The sequence below is a fragment of the Ursus arctos genome, unplaced genomic scaffold, assembly GCF_023065955.2.
Source record: "Ursus arctos isolate Adak ecotype North America unplaced genomic scaffold, UrsArc2.0 scaffold_1, whole genome shotgun sequence".
NCBI classification, from domain to species: Eukaryota; Metazoa; Chordata; class Mammalia; order Carnivora; family Ursidae; genus Ursus; species Ursus arctos.
The window spans coordinates 33949658-33976370 of record NW_026622763.1 but is presented as its reverse complement, the minus strand read 5'-3'; the positions used below and the strand labels follow the sequence as shown (position 1 = coordinate 33976370).

The window sequence follows — 26713 nt, the reverse complement described above, 5'->3', positions numbered from 1 at the left end:
CCTTTGGCTCAGGTCATGATACGGGGGTCCCTAGGATTGAGCCCTGCATCAGGCTCCAGCTCAGCGGAGAACCTGCTTCTCCCTCTCCCTCTGCTCCTCCCCCAGCTTGTGCTCTCTCTCTCTCTCAAATAAATAAAATCTTAAAAAAATTTTTTTTTGAACGTGTACAGTAAATTCCGAAAGGCTCAAGGAGAAATAAACTTTATTTTCTTTGGTTTAAAAGAACCACTCAAGTAGTCAAAATATTTAACAATTCAATGTCTTGGCTATAACTGATATTTTAAGATCATTATCAGAATATTCTTGGGGCATCTCAATGGCACGGTTGGTTAAGCATCCAGCTCTTGGTTACAGCTTAGATCATGATCTCACGGTTGTGAGATTGAGCCCCACATCAGGGCTGAGTGCCAAGTCCACTTGGGATTCTCTCTCTTCCTTTCCCACTCCTTCTGGCCTTCTTCACCATCCCCCACTCTCTCTCTCAAATCTTCTTTAAAAAAAAAAAAAGAATATTCTTTACTCTCTGTGATACAACGTTGTGCAGAAAACAGTCAGCCTAGCAGGCCTAAAGTGCTATCCTTGGAAAGGCCTGTTTGGGAGTTTGGCTCTTGGCTGGCATCTGGGAACTTAGGTTTTGGGAGGGTTCCCAACATTAACTGACGAGAGAGTGGCTCAATGAACTTTTTGTACAAACTATATGATTTTTTGCTGAATACTTGCTTTTCCTTTTGGGAGTCCAGAATTTGGGTACATGTGGGGGGGGGCAGGGAGGGGCTACACGATTAGCTCCCGGTAGAACCCCAGTTACTGATTCTTTAATGAGCTTCCATGTTTGGCAACATTGCACACATGTTTTCAGAACTCACTGCTAGGAGAATTAAGCATGTCCTGTGGAGCTTCACTGGCGGGACCCCTAGAAGCTTGCGTCTAGTTTCTCCCAGACTCTCTCCAGTTGCTTTTTCTCTTTACTGATTTTGCTCTGTATTATCTATCCTCTTCAGCCATGAGTACTACTGTGTGCTGAGTCCCGTGAGTCTTCCTAGTGAATCCTTGTCCCTGGGGGTGGTCTTGGGGATCTCTAATCCAAACACCTACAAATGTAGTTAAGATCTACTTTTAGAGAAAAATATACTGCAGCTTTTATACACGATCAGAGTACAGTGCATCTGGGTGTGAAAACTCATATACTATATATGATTTAGGAAACTACCCCCCACATAGCTATGGTTCCAGAATTCCTATGGATGAAAGATTCCACAGACTGGGCATTTTAACTTGAAGCAGAGCCCATAAGCTTACGGATTGATTTTTTTCCCCTTAATTACATAAATCTTTCTTTTTGTACAAAACCTGAACGTGTTAGGCCATGCTCTAGGGATTTTAACTCATTAAAAAAACATTGCCTATAAAACCTATGTCTTAAAGAAGCACCAGAATAGAGGGTCAGTGGGTGGGGGAAAAAAAGAAAAAATAAATTAACCTTCTTGCCTCAGATACAGGCTTCAACAAATAAGTCAAAATACTCTCAGATTTCATAGTAGCCTTGAAGTCTATGTTGCTAGTCCATGGTAAATCACTGTGGCAGACGCCACTCAGTATTTTTTACTTATTAAATAATTATGAATTATCATTATTTTCTCTTTCTTATAAAAGCAAATACTGGTGTAGCAACTCCATAACCCTACCCCATGAGGGAGAATCCCATACTTGTGTTTCTGTAATTCAAGAAGATTTCCACAATCAGAGCAGAACTTTTGTTGTTTGGGTTTTTTTGTTGTTTTTTTTTTAAGATTTTATTTATTTATTTGACACAGAGAGACAGCCAGCGAGAGACGGAACACAAGCAGGGGGAGCGGGAGAGGAAGAAGCAGGCTCCCAGCGGAGGAGCCTGATGTGGGGCTCGATCCCATGACTCTGGGATCACGCCCTGAGCCGAAGGCAGACGCTTAATGACTGAGCCACCCAGGCGCCCCTTTTGTTGTTGTTTTTAACACCAAATTTATCACTTTTTAAAAACAAGAGATTTTTCCCAAAAGTGAAGACTCAGAAACAAATCCAGTGTCTATGCATCCCCACTGCGGTCTTGATTCTGGGATACCTCCTTCATCCCTAGAACAAGTTGGCTCCCTGGGAATCTAATGGTGGTATATGGGTTAAGGGCTCCTCTGTGCTGGGTTTTTCACTGTGCCTCCTCTGAGTTTTAGGGATGGATTCTGCAGGCTTTTTCATTGTGGGTGTGGTCCTCGACACCTTCTTCCATTGCCATGGAGACATGGCCAAAGTGGACTTAAGAAGGGGCGCCTGGGTGGCTCAGTCAGTTAAGCATCTGCCTTTGGCTCAGTTTATGATCCCGGAGTGTTGGGATCGAGCCCCATGTCAGGCTCCTTGCTCAGTGGGGAGCCTGCTTCTCCCTCTGCCTCTGCCTGCAACTCTGCAACTCCCCCTGCTTGTGCTCTTTCTATGTGTCAAATGAATAAATAAATCTTTAAAAACAAAAGTGGACTTAAGAAGCAGGTTGGGGATCCAATCTTTATCTCTAGGGGTGACTGGTCACTGGTCAGCACAAGAGTTTCAGGGGTGGAGAAATGCCTGCGAATCTGCTCTGCCGCCTTGAGGTCAAGGTGCAGCTCCAGCAGCCGGAAGTAAATGGGATCCCAGGGCCTGTTACCTTGTTATCTTCCTCCATGGGTGGGGTGGCGGGGAGGCATTGGCTGAGGCAGGGGAGCTCCCTCTCCGCTCAGGTCCACACAAGCCCAGCCTAGAGAACAGAACTTTTGACGCTGTACTACCAAATCCCAACTCAACATTGTTTGTTGACAGATTTTTATATTAAAAATATGAAAACAAGCACCGGGATGGCTCAGTCGGTTGAGCGACGGACTCTTGTTTTCAGCTGGGGTTTTGATCTCCGGGTGGGGAGATCAGGCCCGCACTGGGCTCCACAATCACTGTAGAGTTAGCTTCTCCTCTCCTCTCCCTCTGCCCCTCCCCCACTTGTACACACGCGCGCGCGCGCGCACACACACACACACACACACACACACACACTCTATCTCTCTCTCTCTCAAATAAATCTTAAAAAAAATATTAGGCTTGATATATAAAATACCATCTTGTGTCTCTTATAAAATCTAATTTCTTACCAAAAACCAAATTATTCAAATAACTGAACAATGTTCCTTTCTAAGACATACTAAATTGTTAGTAAAAAAGAAAAAAGTAAATAATTAAGATTGGTAAGCTTAGAGAATAACACTTCTTTAAAATAATATAGGAAGAGATTTTTAAGTTATTCTTTAAAATTAAATAACAAATACATCAAATACCTGATATCTTCATGCTAAAATAATCACTGTCACAAAGCTAAAGACTCCCAGTAGAAAAGGTATTCTAGATGTCAGTATACTCTGCTGTAACCGCTGTAGAACTATTTTACATATATTATAGATATGCATTAATAGATCACCATACTAAACAGATTTCTCTGATTAAAGTCCTTATGTAAGAACATTATATAAAACAATACACATAAAAATAATTAACAAAAAATCCGAGTAGAAGTTCAAAGATTCCATCATAGATGCATAAAATCTGGATACCCAAATTCTGAAAATAAACACTGGGAATAATCAGGTTAAGATTCCTGAGGACAAAATCTGGCAAATTCAGAATGGCTACTTGGTAGCACCCAGTAAAACCCCAAATGAACACTTGTGAAAATCTTTTATGAAACAATCCATTCAGAGTATGGGTAAATTGGACACAAAATCAAACCCTTATGGGAAAACTTCTAGGAACAGAGGACTTGGCCAGTTTATACCCACTTGGAACCAAATTAACCTGGAAAAATTGTAAAGGTAGGGCATAGATTAGGACTATGCCCAGAAAGATCCTTTGAGCATCACCATGTGAATTTTTTCCGTTGCTTCTTTCTCTGGTTTATGAATGCACACTCATAATAGTACATTTATTTTCTGGATGGGCTAAAATGTTTTCCTGTTGAGAAGCATGACACTCACACGGTTAAAAAACTATTAGATATTGTGTTTCCTTATGTAGGATATTCTATCTTATTTGTCCAATAATGGGGACACATCTAACTGGAAGTTATTTGTGAATTTTAGTTACACATTGTTCTTGCTTTTCACTCCAAAACCTTATTGTCTATATCACTGCCAATCTTCTAGAAAAATACAAAGGACCTCAACATAACTGGAAAGTTACATCCGTTAGAGATCCAAAGTTACATCCTTAGAGATCAGCTTTGGATCTCTAAGAACCTCCAGAAATTGATGGTTCCAGAAAGTGAGCTGCTGATTCAAGATCTTTAGAATAAGCTGATAACTACACACAACAGAATGTGTTTGTCCAAGACCATTGGAACAATATTCTTCTATATATCACACTCTTTTCTTAAATATTTTTATCATGTTTTTTTCTTTACTGATTTAAAGTTCTATGCTTTTGATTCAGTCTGTCATGTTCCCCCAACCAATAATGATGTGCTTAGATAAAAGCTTTACTGAAAACAATCACCACCTCTCCTCAATAAAGCTGGGGAAAAAAATTAAGCAAATAAAATTTGTTTTTAAAGATTTTATTTATTTATTCGACAGAGATAGAGACAGCCAGCGAGAGAGGGAACACAAGCAGGGGGAGTGGGAGAGGAAGAAGCAGGCTCCTAGTGGAGGAGCCCGATGTGGGGCTCGATCCCATAACACCGGGATCACGCCCTGAGCCGAAGGCAGACGCTTAACCGCTGTGCCACCCAGGCGCCTGCAAATAAAATTTTTAATGTCAGGAAAGAAAAAAATTTTAAATAAAAAATCATTTCTCTAATTCTGTCAGTTAGTTGCCCTAATTAAGCTTTGTTAGTACAAGCAATTTGAAAAACAGTATGAATATATGTAGTAAAGACATAAAAATTCATATAAATGTATCAGATTACATTATATGTGATACGTATTGATTATATTAATGTAATATATATTAGTTAAAATATATAAAATAATGTACGATGTAAAATTATATTATTAATTTCCTCCAAATTATATTCTTTGTTTACAATATACAAATGAAGAAAAATGTTCTTTGGCTAGAAGAGGAGGATATAACTATTCTTCAGCTGTAGCAGAAGCTGTTTCTCAAGACCACACCCAGAGCCAATATATCTACAACTCTACTGAGATCTGTCATGTCTCTTAGCACTCCTGGATCCTTTTTCCTATGTGAAAATCAATCTGTTTAATGCTGACCCAGAACCAAGGTTAATTGATCTGTAGGGCTATTTGCAAGATCATCCAATGGGTATAACTCCCCAATACCCTCAGTGAACTCCATTTCTTAACAAAGAGTCTGAAAGCATAAAACTCTTTCTGGGAAAAGAGTCCCAAGGATATACACAAGTGGAGGTGGTAATATAAATAAATAAATAAGTAAGTAAATAAATAAATAAATAAATAAATAAATAAATAATTTTTTGCCAGCCAGGGAGGAGCTGTGCCATTACTAACACTTCTCATTATACGGGGTGTAATGCTTAAAGTGAGATAAAACCGTCAATATCTAAGCTGAACGAAAAGACAAACTGACTACCTAAGGTAGACTCAGACTTGTTGGGCCTTATTTTATTCATCAGGCTTGTGAACTCTTGGCTCATGGTTATGAAGTAACTTCCTTTCCCTTTTCATATTACAGGTACTTCTAATTGTACTTGTTTGTCTCACTATCGTTCAATGTCTGTTGTCCAAAATATTAAATGTGCCTATGTAGGAAAATACTGCTTGTTTCAGAAGCCATGATACCAAGTAATGATTAGAACTGGTCTTAAACCTGTTCGGCTTATCAACAACTCGCCTCAGCAAACAATGTTAAAAGCCAACAAATCAGCATCAGCTCCTCACTTATGAAAGTCAGCCAGTCAGCTATGAACTGTCTCCAGTAAACATGCCTCAGAGTTCCCATCAACAGCTTCACCCGAGTGACCCCACTTCTATTGATGATGTTTATCCATGTATGCCTCCGAAAATCTACCAATCCAAAATCCTACAAATATCCCTTTCCGAGGGACTCCTGGGTGGCTCAGTTGGACAAGGGTCTGCCTTCAGCTCAGGTCCTGATCCCAAGGCACTGGAATCGAGCCCCATCAGGCTCCCTGCTCAGCAAGGAGCCTCCTTCTCCTGCTTCCCCTACTTGTGCTCTTTCTCTCCCCCTCCTTGTGGTCTCTCGTATGTGTGCTCTCTCTCTCAAATAAATAAATAAATAAATATATAAATAAAATCTTTTAAAAAACCCCAAAACCCTTTCTGTAGTAAACAACGAATTCAAAATCATTTTTTTAATGTGAGGTATTGAGTGTTGGTCTTACCATCATTTGACAAATATGAACCTGTTCTTAAAGGATACACATGAAATATTTAGAGTCAAACACACAGTGTCCTCAATTGAACCTCTGACTGTACAGTAACGTTCATTTACATGACAGAAAAAGCAAATGTGGCAAAAATATTAATAATAGATTGTTAGCAAATCTAGGTGAAAGTGCATTATTATAGTCTGTAACTTTTCTGTAAATTTAAACTATTTTTCAGGTTTAAGAGAACAAAAGCAGAGACATCAGCAAAATGGTGGAATAGGAAGTTTCAGGTCCTCATTCCCCCACGGAGGCACCGACTTAACCATAACATAGGTGCCGACTTGCCCTTGTGAGAGCTCCCGAAACCAGTTAAGAGGTTGCAGCATCCCAGGTGAGTGCAAAGCCAAAAAGAGACACCCAGAAGCAGATAGGAAAGTTCTCTTTCGTCTGTCCCAGGCCCACCCTCTCCCCAGCATAGCACGTGCTATCAAAGTCGGCAAAAAACTCCCGACTCCCAGCTTCTCCCTGGGGAGGAAAAGAGAAGAATGGAAAGTGCATCCAGTGTTCTGGCTTCTCAGAGGGCTGCCTGAGGGGTTGGTTTCTCTTGCCTGACTCAGATGCTGATGGGAAGCAAGCAGGCATGTTTTGGATGTCAGGTTGGGGAGAGCAGAGGACAATGGTCAGCACCACCACGTTTACAGCACCAGAGGGTCTGCAGTACTGCAGACAGACACTAGGGGGAGAAGGAGATTGTGGGTTCCTGAGAAGAAACACGGGCAAACCTCTTTAATTGGGAGATTACGTGCACCAGCCTGGACAAGACACATCCCCAAGGAAAGGTTTGAGAGGTCTCCAGAATCTTTAGCCAAGTTGATGGGTTTTTCAAATGCTTAAATATCAACAAATGAGAGCTAGACATACAACGAAACAGGGAAACATGGCCAAATCAAAGGAACAACAGATTTTTACAACAGATTAGCCAAAACAATCTTGAAAACTAAGCATAGTTTTGCAAGACTTTCTGATTTTATTCAATTTTTTAAAATATTTTTTAATTTTATTATTTCTCTTTAAGATTTTATTTATTTGATGCAGAGAGAGAGAGAGAGAAAAAGAGAGCACGCGCAAGCAGGGGCAAAGGGAGACGGAGAAGCAGACTCCCCGCCGAGCAGGGACTCTGATGTGGGGCTCCATCCCAGAATCCTGGGATCTTGACCTGAGCTGAAAGCAGACGCTTAACTGACTGAGCCACCCAGGCACCCCTCATTTTATTTTTAAGTAGCTCTACACCCATCACGGGGCTCAAATTTATAACACCAAGATCAACTCACTCCACCAAATGAGCCAGGCAGGCACCCTAAGACTTTCTGATTTTAAAACTTATTTTAAAGCTACAGTAATCAAGAGAATGTGTTATTGGTATAAAGATAGAGCTGTAGATCAGTGGGGCAGAATACAGTCCAGAAATAGACCCACACATGTATGGTAAACTGAATTTCCACAAAACTGAAACTCCACAAAGATGCAATTCAGTTGGGGAAAGGATTTTTTTCTTTCTCTATTGTACTTTATTTTTATTATTAATTTATTTATTTAGAAATACAGTTGACACAATGTTACATTAGTTTCGGGCGTACAACATAGTGATTCCACAAGACTGTACGTTCTGCTATGTTCACCACAAGCGTAGCTACCATCTGTCACCATATAACTAATACTGTTGACTATATTGCTTATGCTGTACCTTTTATCCCCACTACTATTCATTCCATAATTGAAAGCCTGTATCTCCCACTCCCCTTCATGCATTTTGCCCATTTCCCCACTCCCTTTCCCTCTGGCAACGAACAGTTTATTCTCTGAAATTATAGGTCTGATATTATGATAACTTTTTTAAAAATTTTAATTCCAGTACAGTTAACATATAGTGTTACATTAGTTTCAGGTGTACAGTATAGTGATTCAACAATTCCATAAATTACTCAGTGCTCACCATGATAAGTGTACTCTTAATCCCTTTCATCTATTTCGCCCATCCCTGTGCCCCCCCCCCATAACCATCAGTTTGTTTTCTATAGTTCAGAGTCTGTTTGGTTTCTCTATCTTTTAGCCTTGTTTGTTTTGTTTCTTAAATTCCACATATGAGTGAAGTCCTATGGTATTTGTTCTTCTCTGGCTGACCTGTTTCACTTAACATTACACTCTCCATCCATGTTGTTGCAAAGGGCAAGATTTCATTCTTTTTTATGGCTGAGTGGTAGTCACATACATAGATACAGATATTGATATAAATATATATACCACTTCTTCTTTATCCATTTATCTATGGATGGACACCTGGGCTGCTTCCATAATTTGATTATTATAAATAATGCTGCAATAAACATAGGGGTGCATATATCTTTTTGAATTGTGTTTTTCTATTCTTTGGGTAAATACTCAGTAGTGGAATTACTGGATCACATGGTAATTCTATTTTCAATTTTTTGTGGAACCTTCATACTCTTTTCCACAGTGGCTGCACCAGTTTGTGTTCCTACCAATAGTACAGGAGGGTACTTTTTTCTCCACATCCTTGCCAGTGCTTTTTGTTTCTTGTGTTTTTGACTTTAGCCATTCTGACAGGTGTGAGGTAATATTTCATTGTGGTATTGATTTGCATTTCCCTTATGATTAGTGATGTAGAGCATAAATTCATGTGTTTTTTGGCCATCTGTATGTTTTTGGAGAGTGTCTGTTCATGTCTACTGCCCTTTTTTTAATTGGATTATTTGGGGGGTTTTTGGTGTTGAGTTTTATAAGTTCTTTATATATTTTGGATACTAACTCTTCATCACATATGTCATTTGCAAATATCTTCTCCCATTTAGTAGGTTGTCTTTTAGTTTTGTTGATTGTTTCCTTTGCTGTGCAGAGCTTTTTATTTTGATGTAGTCCCAGTAGTTTGTTTTTACTTTGGTTTTCCTTGTCTCAGGAGCTATATTTAGAAAAATGTTACTATCACCAATGTCAGAGAAATTACTGCCTGTGCTCTCTTCTGGACTTTAATGGTTTCAGGTCTCACATTTATGTCCTTAATCCATTTTGAATATACTTTTGTGAATGGTGTAAGAAAGTGGCTCGGTTTCATTCTTTTGCATGTAGCTGTCTAGTTTTCCCAACACCATTTGTTGAAGGGACCAGCTTTTTCCTACTGCATATTCTTCCCTCCTTTGTTGAAGATTAGTTGACCATAGGGGCATCTGGGTGGCTCAGTCATTAAGCATCTGCCTTTGGCTCAGGCCGTGATCCCAGGGTCCTGGGATCGAGGCCTGCATCGGGCTCCCTGCTCTGCTGGGAGCCTGCTTCTTCCTCTCCCACTCCCCGCGCTTGGGTTCCCTCTCTTGCTGGCTGTCTCTCTGTCAAATAAATAAATAAAATCTTAAAAACAAAAAAGATTAGTTGACCATATTATTGTGGGTTTATTTCTGGGCTCTCAATTCTGTTCTATTGATTTATGTGTCTATTTTTGTGCTGGTACCGTACCGTTTGATTACTACAGCTTTGTAGTCTTAAAATCTGGAATTGTGATACCACCAGTTTTGTTCTTCTTTTTCAAGATTGCTTTGGCTATTCAGGGTCTTTTGTGATTCCATACACATTTAAGGATTATTTGTTCTAGTTCTGTGAAAAATACTGTTGGTATTTTGATAGGAATTGGATTAAATGTGTAGATTGCTTTAGGTCACATAAACATTTTAACAATATTCTTGTCCCTCTCCCTCTGCCCCTCCCCACAGTGTCTGCTCCCTGTCACTCTCTTTTTCTCTCTCAAATAGGTAAATAAAATCTTTAAAAATATATATATATATTTGTTCTTCCAAATCATGTGCATGGAATATCTTTCCACTTGTTTGTGTCATCTTCGATTTCTTTCAACATTTTATAGTTTTTAGAGTACAGGTCTTTCACCTCCTTGGTGAAGTTTGTTCCTAGGTATTTTATTATTTTTGGTGCAATTGTAGATGGATGGTTTCCTTAATTTTGTTTTCTGCTAATTCATTATTAGTGTATGGAAATGCAATGGATTTCTGTATATTGATTTTGTATCCTGCAACCTTACTGAATTTGTCAGTTCTAGTAGTTTTCTGCTGGAGGCTTTAGGGTTTTCTATATATAGTATCATGTTACCTGCAAATAGTGAAAGGTTTTCTACTTCCTTACCAATTTGGATGCCTTTTATCTATTTTTCTTCTGTGATTGCTATGGCTCAGACTTCCAGTACTATGTTGAATAAAAATGGAAAGAGTGGACATCCTTGTCCTGTTCCTGAGACTGGGGGAAAAGCTCTCAGGTTTCCTCACTGAGTATGATATACACTGTGGGTTTTTCAGATATGGCCTTTATTATGTTGAGGTATGTTTCCTCTAAACCTAATTGGCTGAGTTTTTTTTTTTTTTTTAAGATTTATTTACTTATTTTAGAGGGGGGTTGCAGAGGGGCAGAAGGCAGAAGGAGAGGGGGAGAGAGAATCCTGAAGCAGACTCCCCGCTGAGTGAGGAACCCAACCCAAGGCTTGATCCCAGGACACTGAGATCATGACCTGAGCTGAAATAAGAGTCAGCCGCTTAACTGATTGAGCCACCCAGGCACCCCTGTTGAGGGTTTTTATCATGAATGGTTGTTGTACTTTGTCAAATGCTTTTTCTGCATCTGTTGAAATGATCATATGGTTTTTATCCTTTCTCTTGTTGATGTGATGTATCATGTTGATTGATTTGCAAATATAGAACCACCCTTGCATCGCAGAAATAAATCCCATTTGATCATGGTGAATGATATTTTTAAATGTATTGTTGGATTCGATTTGCTAGTATTTTGTTGAGGATTTTTGCATCTATGTTCATCATAGAAATTAGCATGTAGTTCTCTTTTTTTGTCATGTCTTTATTTGGTTTTGGAATCAGGGCAATGTTGGTCTCATAGAATGAATTTGGAAGCTTTATCTTCCTCTTCTATTTTTTTGGAATAGTTTGAGAAGAATAGGTATTAACCCTCCTCTAACTATTTGGTAGAATTTACCTGTGAAGCCATCTGGCCTTGGACTTTTGTTTGTTGAGAGTTTTTAAATTACTGATTCAATTTCATTACCAGTAATTGGTCTGTTCAAATTTTCTATTTCTTCCTGATCCAGTTTTGTGAGGTTATATGTATTTGGGACTTGATGCATTTCTTCTAGGTTGTCCAATTTGTTGGCATATAATTCGTCATTACATTCTTTTACAATCCATTGTATTTCTGTGGTGTTGGTTGTTATTTCTCCTCTTTCATATCTGATTTTGTTTATTTGGATCCTCTCTCTTTCTCTCTCTTTTTATGAATGTGGCTAAAAATTTATCAATTTTGTTATCTTTTCAAAGAACCAGCTCCTGGTTTCATTGATCGTTCTATTGTTTTTCTTTTTTTAGTTTCTAATTCTTTTATTTCTGCTCTAATCTTTATTATTTCCTCCCTTCTACTGGTTTGGGGTTGTGTTTGTTCTTTTTCTAGCTTCTTTATGTGAAGGCTAGGTTGTTTATCTCAGATTTTTCTTGCTTCTGAGGTAAACCTGTATTGCTCTAAACTTCCCTGTTGGAACACCTTTTGCTACATCCAAAAGATTTTGGACCCTTGTGTTTTCATTTTCTTTTTCTCCATGTATTTTGTGACTTCCTCTTTGATTCTTGGTTGACCCATTCATTGTTTAGTAGCATGTTATTTAACCTCTGAGCATTTGTGTTCTTTCTAGGTTTTTTTTTTCTTGTGAGTTGATTTTTAGCTTCATAGTGTTATGGTCAAAAAAGATGCATGGTATGACTTCAATCTCTTTGAATTTGTAGAGACTTGTTTTGTGGCCTATCGTGATCTATTCTGCAGAATGTTCCATGTGCACATGAAAACAATGTATATTCTGCTGTTTTAAGATGGAATGTTCTGAATATATCTGCTAGATCCATCTGGTCCAATTTTTTATTCAAAGCCACTGTTTCCTTTGTTGATTTTCTGTTTGAATGACCTATCTATTGATGTAAGTGGGGTGTTAAAGGCCCCTATTATTGTATTACTATCTATTACTTTCTTTATGTTTGTTATTAGCTGTTTTCTGTATTTAGGTGGTCCTATGTTAGATGCATTAATATTTACCATTGTTACATCTTTTGTTGTAATTGTTGGATTGTTCTTTTTATGATTATATGGTGTCCTTCTTTGTCTCTCATTACAGTCTTTGTTCTGTTTTTTAAGTAGGCTGCATACTGAGTGTGGAGTCCAATGTGGGGCTTGAACTCATGACCCTGAGATTAAGACCTGAGCTGAAATCAAGAGTTAGATACTTAACCGACTGAGCCACCCAGGCACCCCTACAGTCTATGTTTTAGAATATATTTTGCCTGATATAAATATTTCTACCCCAGCATTGTTTTCACTTCTATTCGCATGATAAATGGTTTTCCATCCCTTCACTTTTAATCTACATTTGTCTTTAGGTCTGAAGTGAGTCTCTTGTAGGCAGCATGTAGATGGGTCTTATTTCTTTATTCTGTCATCCTGTGTCTTTTCATTGGAGCTTTTAGTTCATTTAACATTCAAAGTAATTATTGATAAGTATGTACCTATATCATTTTGTTACTTGTTTTATGGTTGTTTTTGTAGTTCTTTTCTGTTTTTTTTTTTTTTTTCCTTCTCTTGCTCTCTCTTGGTTTACTGGCTTCTTCTCATATACTTGGATTCTTTTTTTTTTTTTTTTAAAGATTTTATTTTTATTTATTTGACAGAAAGAGACAGCCAGAGAGAAAGGGAACACAAGCAGGGGAAGTGGGAGAGGAAGAAGCGGCTCCCAGCAGAGGAGCCTTATGTGGCACTCGATCCCAGGACTCCGGGATCACGCCCTGAGCCGAAGGCAGATGTTTAACGACTGAGCCACCCAGGTGCCCCTGGATTCTTTTCTCTTTATATTTTTGCATATCTATTACAGGTTTTTGATTGCCATTAGGTTTATATATAACATCTTATGCATATAACACATAGCAACTTAATCTATATTAAGTCCAAACCATCTTTATTCCTCTCCTTGCCACATTGTAGGTATATGGTGTCATACTTTACATCCTTTTATTTTGTGAATCCCTTAACACATTTTTATAGATATACATAATTTAACTGTTTTTGTGCTTCCCACTTTTCTCACTCCTACTTTTGATCTTTCCTTTGCACTGAAAGAGTCCCTTTAACATTTCTTGTAGGACTGGTTTATTGGTCATGAATTCCTTTAACTTTTGTTCATCTGGGAAACTCTTTCTCTCTCCTTCTGTTCTGAATGGTAGCCTTGCTGGTTAGAGTATTCTTGGCTGGAAGTGTTTTTCTTTCAGCATTTTGAATATTTCATGCTACTCACTCCTGTCCTGCAAAGTTTTTGCTGAAAAATCAGCTTATAGCCTTACACAGTTTCCTTCCTATGTAACTGTTTTCTTTTCTCTTGCTGCTGTTAAAATTCTTTCTTTATCACTACTTTTTGCCATTTTTTTAAAAGACTTTATTTATTTGAGAGAGAGAGAGCAAGAGGGCACAAGCAGGGGGAGCTGCGGAGGGAGAGGGAGAAGCAGACTCCCCCTGAACAGAGAGCCTGATGTGGGGCTCGATCCCAGGACCCTGGGATCATGACCTGAGCCAAAGGCAGACACTCAACCAACTGAGCCACCCAAGCACCCCAACTTTTTGCCGTTTTAATTACCGCGTGTCTTGTTGTGGACTGCCTTGGGTTGATTTTGTTGAGGAATCTTTGTGCCTTCTGTATCTGGAATTCTGTTTCCTTCCCCAAATTTGGGAAGTTTTCAGCTATTATTTCTTCAAATACATTTTCTGTATACCTTCTCTCTTTTCTCCCTCTGGGATCCCTATAATGCGAATGTTATTATGCTTGATGGTCACTAAGTTTCCTTAGTCTATTTTCAGTTATTATTGTTATTTTTCTCCTCTGTTTAACTTGATTGCTTTCTGTTACTCTGTCCTCCAGGTCACTGATCTGTTTTTCTGCTTCATCTAATCTACTATTTATTAACTCTAGTGTAATTTTTATTTCAGTTATTGAGTTCTTCATCTTTTTGCTTTGTTTTGTTTTGTGTTTTTTTAATGTTTTCTCTCTCTTTGTTCAGGGCCTCACTTTGATCCTCTAGTCTTTTCTCAAGTCCAGTGAGTATCTTATGACCATTACTTTAAGCATATTACTTATCTCCATGTCATTTATCCTTCTTGCTGTGATTTTCTTGTTGTTTCATTTGGGACATTTTTCTGTGTCTACTCATTTTGTCTAACTCTCTGTGTCTATTTCTTTGTGGTAGGTAAGTCAGCTACATTTTCTGCTCTAGAAAGTACTGGACTTATGAAGAAGAGGTCCTGCAGTGCAGTGTCCCCTGTTCACAGAACATTTCAGGGGTGTCTTCTATGTTTGTCGTGTTGGCCCTGCTAATGTAGCTGAGCTGCTTTTGCTTTCAGTCCAGTCATGTGCAGTGGCTCTCTTTGCCTGTTGCGGGCAGGGGTTGGTCCCTGTGTTGTTAGTGGGCTAGTCTAGGGCTGCCTTGGGCTTAAGCTGAGTCAGACTAGGCATGTGCCAGAGATGTGGTAGCACTGAAATGCGGGTGGATGTGAGCATGAGGTATGTAGTGTCAGCACCATAGGCTCCAGTGGAAGAGAACCTGCAGTTGCCAGGGACTTAGGTAGGCCAGGTTGGAGGGGATGGATCAATAGGAGAACATGAAGGGTAGGGCTCACTGTTAGCAAGTTAGTTAGGAGTGTTGGTACCAGGCTGGTTCCTGCAGGTGTTCGTGTGTTTCTGGGGGAGTGGAGGAGGCAGGGGAAGTAAATGGCACCTGCCAGCTCTTTTGCTTCTGGAGAAGTCTCCCAATGATCCCTGCCCATCCAGCGCAGGGTCTGAGATTAGCAATACATCTTCCTATATACCCTGTGCATTTTTTGAAGTGCTGCTTCTATGTTACACCTCTGTGGGCTGTTTGTTTTGCTCTCTCCTTAAGAGCAAGGACTCAGCTCCTTCTCACCCTCCTGGCTGTCCCATGAGGCCAGTAATTTTTCAAGCTCCAGGTTTTAAGCCCTGCTGATTGCAAGAACCTGTGAAATTCAGCCCCTCTGGCTTTCAAAGCCAAATGTTATGGGGATTCACATTCCCCATGTGGGCTCCCTGGTGTTAGAGTCTGTTCCACTTCTCCCCACCCCCGTGCCCATGGCTCCCTCTCCCCCACAGATGGTCCCACAGGTTCATTTAGCTCCCCACCCCATCTCTGCCCTTCCTACCCTCTTCCATGTGTCTTTTTCTCTACATTTAGCTGTGGAGAGTCTATCTAATAGTCTTCAGCTTGTTTTCTGGGTTATTTACACTGAGGCGTTATCTAGTTGTATCCATGAAATGAGGTGAGCTTAGGGTCCTCCTACTCTGCCACCTTCCTGGGAAGTCCCCATGATAACTTTTGAAGATAGAAAATGTGCCCATATTCAGTTTGTTGTTTCTTAGCTCCAAATACTGCCTTTATGTCCTCTGAAAATTTAGATGAGCCCTTTAAAATGTATCCTTTATTCACAGTTGCAGATTGCTAAGCTTTCCAGTAGAAGGCACTTGGAGAGATGGGAGGAAGGATCTTTCCGTCTAGTTGCAGTGTGCTTGCTTAGCAAGTTCCTGCATTGCACAAGGCTTCTTCAGCATCCAGTTCCTACAGTGCTGCAGGGGCAGCAGCACCAGCTTTTCCTGGCAACCACCTCAGATGATTTTTCAATGGAGGGCCTTCCATGAGACACCTCTTTTTGAACAGACTTCCTGGGCAGGGTGTTTTCTAGCAAGTTCCACCAGCACTGCACCACAGTGACTTCTCTAATACTCAGGAATCATAGGAGTCATTCTCTCCAGCAAGGTCTGGTTTTCTAGGGGACTCTTCCTCAGGTGCTCTATCTCAGCCATAGGAATTGTGGCAGCTCCATTTATCTGCTTATATCTCCTTGTATATTTACTTTCCACTAGCCAATCCCTTATTGTTCCAGTCGCCTGTAGTAGTTAATAATTCTTTGTATTACAGTTTCCTTCTTTAAATTTCTTTATGGTTTCTGTCTCCTGATTGGACCCTAATTGATACAAATATAAAACATACATTCTCTATCACCTAACTCTTGGCATATGGTAAGAATATATATGATAGCCCCCGCCTTAATATTCCCCACTTGCTTTATGATTTTTAAGCTAACTATATTTCATATATCATATTTCATTCTAATTTTTTAAAATATTTTATTTATTTGTCAGGGAGAGAGAGAGAGCACAAGCAGGGGAAACAGCAGGCAGAGGGAGAAGCAGGCTCCCCACTGAGCAAGGAGCCCAATGCAGGACTCAATCCCAGGACCCCAAGATCATGACCTGAGCCAAAGGCAGACACCTAACTGACTGAGCCACCCAGGCATCCCTATCATATGTGCTTCTAAATAAAAGGCTAAATCTAATTCATTCCTTCATTTAATTAAAGATCTTTTATATGTCAGTTTCCATGCAAGGGCCTATAGATACAATAGCAGATAAAAAAAAAATCCAGCAAAAATCACTCTTCTCATAGAGCTTGCATTCTACTTTGTGGGGGGGGGGGGGCACAGCCAGGTAAATGATTAAAATATGTAGCATGCTAAATAGTGATAAGTTCTAAAGATAGAAATAAAGTAGAAAGGGGATATGAAATTTTAGGGAGGAGTTAGTTGAAATGAAAGGCCCAGGACAACTTTATTGAAATCGTGACTTTTGAATAAAGATCTGAAGGCACGATTGAGTAGGCCATGTGGCTATCTGGGGAAAGTGTTCCAGGCAGAGGGAACAACATGGATAAAGTCCCTGAGTAAGGAGTATGCTAGTGTGTCAAAGTGTAGTAAGGACACCAGTGTGGCTGGGACACAGATAATGGTGTTGGAGGGAGTGGGGGAAGAAATAGGAGATGAGCTGAGAGAAGTTAGAAGAGAGGACGAGATGATGATGGGTCTTCTAGGTCACAGGACTGACTTTGGCTTTTCTTCTGAGACGGGAGGCTATCAACATTGTCATCAATATACTGTTATTTTAAGAGTTCTTGTTTGTGCTTGCAAAATATTGATTACAAAAGTACTTGGTATTTTAGAATAGAAAAACAAAAAGAACCCTTTAAGATTGTTTTGTAAGTGATCCCCATTCACTGCACCGGGGATAGAATTTCAGAAACAATGTGAAAAGTAGTTTTTGTACTGTTTTACATGTAATTTTAATTTAAATGAACATCTCGATTCAATTAAATCTAATACTGCGTAACTTTTTCCTTGGCATCATGAGAATCACTGTGAGGTTACTGAGTCTTAGGCAGTAATAGTCCTATTTATAATTGTTTGACAGTCAAACAAATACTCAAAAACTCTTTTTTGTTGTTTGTTTGTATTTTATAAATACTGTTAAGAATGTGGTTCTTCCAGTGATGCCCCAAGAGCCAAGCAGTTTACTTTTATACATTTAGGTTTTGTGGTATGTGATCTCTTCTAGTGGTTTTCTTTCCTGGGTGTTTGTTCAGAAGGAAATTAAACAGCTGTGTATGTATGTTTTAGAATTTTTTATTATTTTTTAAAAGATTTTATTTATTTATTTGAGAGAGATAGAAGGCGAGAGACAGAGCACAAGCAGAGGGGGAGGGGCAGAGAGAGAGGGAGAAGCAGGCTCCCCACTGAGCAGGGAGCCCAAAGTGGGGCTCAATCCCAGGACCCTGGGATCATGACCTGAGCCAAAGGCAGATGCTTAACCAACTGAACCACCCAGGCACCCTGTTTTAGAAATTTTAAAAACAACATAAAAACATGAAAATAACTTGCCTTCACACTAAGAGCCTGGAAAAAATTTTTGAGGGAGACAAGTTGTAAAGTATATTCCTAAAAAAACTCCTTTTAAAAAAATGTTCTTTCCAAAAATCTGAACTTGAATGTCATATTAAATAAAATACTGAAAATAGTGACATGGTGAATGGAGGAAAACACAGCCCTGCTGACCGGTCTCCGATTCAAGTCCATACCACAAATTTTACATGGGCTCTTGATTCTGCCTGGTACCCATATGGGATTTTTCTGGTCCATTCTCTTTCCCACTTTCCTAGAAGACCCTCTCTTGCCTTCTCCTGTCTCCTCGAACCTCATACATTTACTTCTTCATCCTCATTCTTTTTTTAGAAAAAGGATTTTATTTATTTGAGAGAGAGAGAGAGAGAAAGCCTGAGTGGTAGGGCAGAGGGAGAGGGACAAGCAGACTCCCTGCTGAGCAGGGAGCCTGACACAGGGCTTGATCCCAGGACCCTGAGATCATGATCTGAGCTGAAGGCAGATGCTTAACCGTCTGAGCCACCCAAGCGCCCCTCTCCATACTCATTCTTGGCACATGACTTGACTCTTTACTGAGAAATGCAAAACAAGCAGAAGAGAGCCCTACAATTTCCCACATATCTCTCTACAGGTCAGCTTCTGAGCTCACACTCTACCTTCCTCCTAATGGATATTTGGACTTAATCCAGTCTATCGTGATCTTGCATGTGGAAATCCATCTTTATTTCTAATAACTCTTAACTGAAATCTAGTCATTTTCTTCTGTTGTGAATCTAGGTAGTAAACCATAGTAGCAATGCCTATGCTTTTGTCATGAATAAACATAGGGATTTTATACTATAATACAGTCTTTGTATCTACTTCAGAATATTGTACACATATGTATCACTACTTTAAAATTATGGTAGTTATGGGGCGCCTGGGTGGCTCAGTCGTTAAGCGTCTGCCTTCAGCTCAGGTCATGATCCTGGGTCCAGCGATAGAGCCCTGTGTCAAGCTCGCAGCTCAGCGGGAAGCCTGCTTCTCCCCCTCCCACTCCCCCTGCTTGTGTTCTCTCTCTCACTGTCTCTTTCTCTGTCAAATAAATAAATAAATAAAATCTTTAAAAAATAATTAAATAAAATACAGTGGTTATTAAGTTCACTACTAGATATTATTTATGGCATTAATATAGAAACACATGCATTAAAGTATCACAGATTTGATTTTTAAAATGATTGTATAACGGTGTTTCAAAATAATTAATTTTCTTTGTACTTCTATGTATTTTATGCATTTGAAAACAACACTGAGGGGATGCCTGGCTGGCTCCGTTGGTAGAGCATGTGACTCTTGATCTCAGGGTTATGTGTTCAAGCCTCACATTGGGAGTTGAGCACAGGTAAAATTAAAAAATTAAAAATTAAATTAAAAAATAAAATAAATAAAAACATAACACTGAGAAGTGTTCATAGGTCTCAACTGTTAAAGGATTCATGGCTTTAAAGAGGGACTATAGAGGGACTGTCTATGCTGCTATCTAAAGCCAATCCCTCCATTTGTACACTAGAACCACTCTCCTCTCACCCAAGGTGACAGATGTCCTCCTTTCACCCCTCCAGATCTATGCTCTGACTTATTGCTTTGGACCCTGGAGCTGATCTCTATGAACAGCCCAACCAGGTTTCCTCGTATTCTGATTTCCACTTGGGTTCAGACAGTAGGAAGCACCAGTAGGACATAAAAGTATGGGAGGAGGGAGGAGGAGTTAAGATGGCGGAGGAATAGGGGACCCCTTTTTCAGCCAGTCCCCTGAGTCGAGCTGGATAGGTACCAGACCATCCTGAACATCCACGGAATCAGCCTGAGACGCAGGAAGATACATCTGGATCTCTACAAATGAACATCTCCAGCGCTGAGTATTGAGGTACGAAGCGGGGAGCCGTGAAACCGCGCACAGATATTGGAAGATAAACGGAAGGGGGAGGGAGCCGCCACGTTCAGGTGCCGGGAAGTGGTAGCCACCTGCACGGGGGAGCGGGCAGACTCACAGACGGCACCCGTGAGAGAGTGGACTGAGACCGTGAGCCGGGAGCGCGCACCACCAGACTGAAACGGAGCTCCGGTGCGCTCACTGGAACCAGACTGAGACCGGGAGCTCAGGAGCGCGCAGGGGCGGCGGGCGGCTGGCGGCGTTAGAAACACAAAGGACAGAGACGTGCCGGCCCTGGGAGTGAGGGCTGGGACGCCGGGTGTGGGGCGCACATCCCGGGATGCTGCAGGGTTGAGCAGCACCAACAGTTAACAGAGTTAAAGTGGCCAGAACATCAGTGGAGAACGGTCCGCGATCCCTCTGTTCTGAGACAGAGGCTGAGATTTGGCCGCTGCTGCTCTGACTCTCAGAAGAGGCACAGCAAACCGCCAGGGAAAGCCGCCAGAGAGCAAAAGCCTGGAAATACCGGCTCACAGCGTGCCTGTCCCCATCCCCCCCTCACAGGGTACACCGAGACTCTACCCAAACAGGGTTGCCTGAGTATCAGTGTGGCAGGCCCCTCCCCCAGAAGGCAGGCTGAAAAATCAAGAAGCCCACATCCCTAAGGTCCCCATAAAACAAGTGCACACTGCATGGGTCCTGGTCAATAATTTGGGCTCTGTGCAACCCAGCAACCTCTCCGCATCAGAAGGACAAGAAGGAGAAATCGCCCCCAGCAAAGAAAAGACAATGAGTCTGTGGCCTCTGCCACAGAACTAATGGATATGGATATAACCAAATTATCAGAAATGGAGTTCAGAGTAACAGACAATATGTACACTTGAAAAAAATATTAACAAAAATATTAACGAGAATATAGAATCTCTAAGGGTGGAAATGAGAGTGAATCTGGCAGAAATTAAAAATGCTATGAATCAAATGCAGTCAAAACTAGATGCTCTGATGGCCAGGGTAAATGAGGCAGAAGAATAAATTAGTGAATTGGAGGATGGGATGGTAGAAAAGAAACCTAAAACAGAAACTTGGCTCAAAAAAATCCAATCTCAAGAATGTAGGTTATGGGAGATCACTGACTCAATGAAACGTTCCATTGTCAGAATCATCAGCATCCCCGAGGGGGTGGAGAAAAACAGAGGTCTAGAAGAGATATTTGAACAAATTGTAGCTGAACACTTCCCTAATCTAGTAAAGGAAACAAGCCTTCGTGTCCAAGAGGCAGAGAGGACCCCTCCCAAGGTCAACCATGACAAACCTACGCCACATCACGTCATAGTGCAGTTCGCAAATATTAGATCCAAGGATACAGTATTGAAAGCGGCCAGGGCAAAGAAATTTCTCACATACCAAGGCAAAAGTATCAGGATTACGTCAGACCTGTCTACACAGACCTGGAATGAAAGAAAGGGTTGGGGGGGGGCATTTTTAAAGCTCTTTCAGAGAAAAACATGCAGCCAAGGGTCCTTTATCCAGCAAGGCTGTCATTCAGAATTGATGGAGAGATAAGGACCTTCCAGAATCGCCAGTCACTGACCAATTTCGTAACCACGAAACCAGCCCTACATGAGATATTAAGGGGGGTTCCATAAAAGTAAAAAGGCCTCAAGAGTGATACAGAACAGAAAGTTACAATCTATAGAAACAAAAACTTTACGGGGAACATGGCATTATTAAAATCATATCTCTCAATAATCACTCTCAATGTGAATGGCCTAAATGCTCCCATAAACGACACAGGGTTGCAGATTGTATAAAAAGACATGACCCGTCCATTTGCTGTCTACAAGAGACTCATTTTGAACCTAAAGATACATCCAAACCTAAAGTAAAGGGATGGAAAACCATCTTTCATGCCAATGGACCTCAAAGAAAGCTGGGGTAGCAATCCTCATATCAGACAGATTGGATTTTAAACTAAAGACTGTAGTTAGGGATACAGAAGGACACTATGTTATTCTTTTTTTTAAGATTTTATTTATTTATTTGACAGAGATAGAGACAGCCAGCGAGAGAGGGAACACAAGCAGGGGGAGTGGGAGAGGAAGAAGCAGGCTCACAGCAGAGGAGCCTGATGTGGGGCTCGATCCCACAACGCCGGGATCACGCCCTGAGCCGAAGGCAGACGCTTAACTGCTGTGCCACCCAGGTGCCCCCACTATATTATTATTAAAGGATGTATCCAACAAGTGGATATGACAATTATAAATATCTATGCCCCCAACAGGGGAGCAGCAAGATACACAAGCCAACTCTTAACCAGAATAAAGAGACATATAGATAAAAATATGTTAATAGTAGGGGACCTCAACACTCCACTATCAGCAATAGACAGATCACCTAAGCAGAAAATCAACAAAGAAACAAGAGCTTTGAATGCCATACTAGACCAGATGGACCTCATAGATATATATAGAACACTACACCCCAGAACAAAAGAATACTCATTCTATTCAAATGCACATGGAACATACTCCAGAATAGATCATGTGCTGGGTCACAAAACAGGTCTCAACTGATACCAAAAGTCTGAAATTATTCCCTGCATATTCTCAGACCACAATGCTTTGAAATTGGAACTCAATCACAAGGAAAAATTTGGAAGAAACTCAAACACTTGGAGACTAAGAACCATCCTGCTCAAGAATGATTTGATAAACCAGGAAATCAAAAATCAATTTAAACAATTTATGGAGACCAATGAGAATGAAAACACAATGGTCCAAAACCTATGGGATACTGCAAAGGCAGTCCTAAGGGGAAAATACATAGCCATCCAAGCCTAACTCAAAAGAATAGAAAAATCTAAAATGCAGTTTTTATATTCTCACCTCAAGAAGCTGGAACAGCAACGGAAGAACAGGCCTAATCCACGCACGAGAAAGCAGTTGATCAAGATTAGAGCAGAGATCAATGAATTAGAAACCAGGAGCACAGTGGAGCAGATCAACAGAACTAGAAGCTGGTTCTATGAAAGAATAAATAAAATAGATAAGCCACTGGCAAGGCTTCTCCAAAAGAATAGAGAAAGGACCCAAATTAATAAAATTATGAATGAAAAGGGAGAGGTCACAACCAACACCAATGAAATAGGAAGGATCATTAGAAACTTTTATCAAAAGCTTTATGCCAATAAATTAAGCAATCTGAAAGAGATGGATGCCTTTCTGGAAACCTATAAACTACCAAGACTGAAACAGGAAGAAATTGATTTTTTTTGTTGTTGTTGTTAAAGATTTTATTTATTTATTCGACAGAGATAGAGATAGCCAGCGAGAGAGGAAACACAAGCAGGGGGAGTGGGAGAGGAAGAAGCAGCCTCATAGTGGAGGAGACTGATGTGGGGCTCGATCCCAGAACACTGGGATCACGCCCTGAGCCGAAGGCAGACGCTTAACCGCTGTGCCACCCAGGCGCCCCAGAAATTGATTTTTTAAACAGACCAATTAACTATGAAGAGATTGAAGCCGTGATTAAAAGCCTTCTGAAAAACAAAACTCCAGGGCCTGATGGATTCCCCGGGGAATTCTACCAAACATTCAAAGAAGAAATAATACCTATTCTCCTGAAGCTGTTTCAAAAAATAGAAACAGAAGGAAAACTACCAAACTCATTCTATGAGGCCAATATTACCTTGATCCCCAAACCAGGCAAAGAACCCATCAAAAAGGAGGATTACAGACCGATATCCCTGATGAATATGGACGCCAAAATTCTCAACAAGATCCTAGCTAATAGGATCCAACAGTACATTAAAAGGATTATCCATCATGACTAAGTGGGATTCATCTCTGGGATGCAAGGGTGGTTCAACATTCACAAATCTATCAGTGTGATAGATGATATCAACAAGAAAAGAGTCAAGAATCATATGATCCTCTCAATTGATGCAGAAAAAGCATTTGACAAAATACAGCATCCTTTTCTGATTAAAACACTTCAGAGTATAGGATAGAGGGTACATTCCTCAATCTCATGAAAACCATCTATGAAAAGCCTACAGCAAATATCATTCTCAATGGGGAAAGCTGGAAGCCCTTCCCTTAAGATCAGGAACACGACAAGGAGGCCCACTCTCACCGTTATTATTCAACACAGTACTGGAAGTCCTTGCAACAGCAATCAGACAGCAAAAAGGGATAAAAGGTATCCAAATTGGCAAAGAAGAAGTCAAACTGTCTCTCTTCGCAGACGACATGATACTCTATATAGAAAACCCAAAAGAATCCACCCCCAAACTATTAGAAGTTATAGAGCAATTCAGTAATGTGGCAGGATACAAAATCAACGCTCAGAAATCAGTTGCATTTCTATACACGAATAATGAGACTGAAGAAAGAGAAATTAGGGAATCCATCCCATTTACAATAGCACCAAAAACCATACGTTATCTTGGAATTAACTTAATCAGAGACATAAAGGATGTATATTCTAGAAACTACAAATCACTCTTGAAAGCCATTGAAGAAGACACAAAAAGATGGATAAATATTCCATGCTCATGGATCAGAAGAATTAACATAGTTAAAATGTCCATGCGACCCAGAGCAATCTACACTTTCAATGCTATCCCGATCAAAATACCAATGACATTTTTCAAAGAACTGGAATGAACAGCCCTTAAATTTGTGTGGAACCAGAAAAGGCCCTGAATCGCCAAGGAATTGTTGAAAAGGAAAAACAAAGCTGGGGGCATCACATTGCCGGATTTCGAGCTGTACTACAAAGCTGTGATCACAAAGTCAGCATGGTACTGGCACAAAAACAGACACATAGACCAATGGAACAGAATAGAGAACCCAGAAATGGACCTTCGGCTCTTTGGGCAACTAATCTTTGATAAAGCAGGAAAAAACATCCAGTGGAAAAAAGACAGTCTCTTCAATAAATGGTGCTGGGAAAATTGGACAGCTACATGCAAAAGAATGAAACTTGACCACTCTCTCACACCATACACAAAGATAAACTCCAAATGGATGAAAGACCTCGATGTGAGTCAGGAATCTATCAAAATCCTAGAAGAGAACATAGGCAGCAACCTCTACGACATCAGCCACAGCAACCTTTTTCATGACACATCTCCAAAGGCAAGAGAAACAAAAGATAAAATGAACTTGTGGGACTTCATCAAGATGAAAAGCTTCTGCACAGCCAAGGAAACAGTCAAAAAAACTAAGAGGCAGCCCACGGAATGGGAGAATATATTTGCAAATAATACTACAGATAAAAGACTGGTATCTACAAAGAACTTCTCAAACTCAATACACAAGAAACAAATAAACAAATCATAAAATGGGCAGAAGATATGAACAGACACTTTTCCAATGAAGACATACAAATGGCTAACAGACACATGAAAAAATGTTCAAAATCATTAGCCATCAGGGAAATTCAAATCAAAACCACACTGAGATATCACCTTACGCCAGTTAGAATGGCAAAAATTGACAAGGCAAGAAACAACAATTGTTGGAGAGGATGTGGAGAAAGGGGATCCCTCCTACATTGTTGGTGGGAATGCAAGTTGGTACAGCCACTCTGGAAAACAGTGTGGAGGTCCCTTATAAAGGTAAAAATTTAGCTACCCTATGATCCAGCAATTGCACTACTGGTTATTTACCCCAAAGATACAGACGTAGTGAAGAGAAGGGCCATATGCACCCCAATGTTCAAAGCAGCATTGTCCACAATAGCTAAATCGTGGAAGGAGCTGAGATGCCCTTCAACAGATGACTGGATTAAGAAGATGTGGTCCATATATACAATGGAATATTACTCAGCCATCAAAAAGAACGATTTCTCAACATTTGCTGCAACATGGATGGCACTGGAGGAGATAATGCTAAGTGAAATAAGTCAAGCAGATAAAGACAATTATCATATGGTTTCACTCATTTATGGAACATAAGAAGTAGGAAGATCGGTAGGAGAAGAAAGGGATAAAGAAATGGGAGGTAATCAACAGGGGGAATGAAGCATGAGAGACTATGGACTCTGGGAAACAAACTGAGGGCTTCAGAGGGGAGGGTGGTGGGGGAATGGAATAGGCTGGTGATGGGTAGTAAGGAGGGCACGTATTGCGTTGTGCACTGCGTGTTATATGCAGCTAATGCATCATGGAACTTTACATCAAAAACCAGGGATGTACTGTATGGTGACTAACATAATATAATAAAAAAATTATTATTTAAAAAAAAAGTATGGGAGGAGAGAGAAATTGGGGTATTTACCTGTGATCCCTTCCCAGAGACTTGGGTTGGCAGAAGCCCTGTTTCAGCTTCTGTTGAGCAACCTTTTCCTTTTTCGGAAGCTCACACTCTGGGTTCATGTATAACTGCCCCTGGTTTTTCTCCTCCAGGGGATCCTCCTTCTGTGGTGAGCATCTAATGATTCACCATCCTTTGAGAGCTTTCTATAAAGTCAACCCACATCTGTGTGATAATGTCTTCAGTTTCCCTCTTTTGACTGTGTCATCTGCTTTCTGCTAGGACCCGGACTACTATCTA

The 26713-nt window shown here is 40.3% G+C and overlaps 1 long non-coding RNA gene across 1 annotated transcript in view; it reads left to right on the top strand.

Moving 5' to 3' along the window:
• Positions 1-6573: 6573 nt before the first annotated feature.
• The window catches only part of LOC130544688 (uncharacterized), a 73863-nt gene continuing 53723 nt past the window's right edge, over positions 6574-26713 (top strand). Inside the window, exon 1 of the long non-coding RNA XR_008961150.1 lies at positions 6574-6746. This is a non-coding gene — a long non-coding RNA (uncharacterized LOC130544688). The remainder of the gene's footprint in view (positions 6747-26713) is intronic.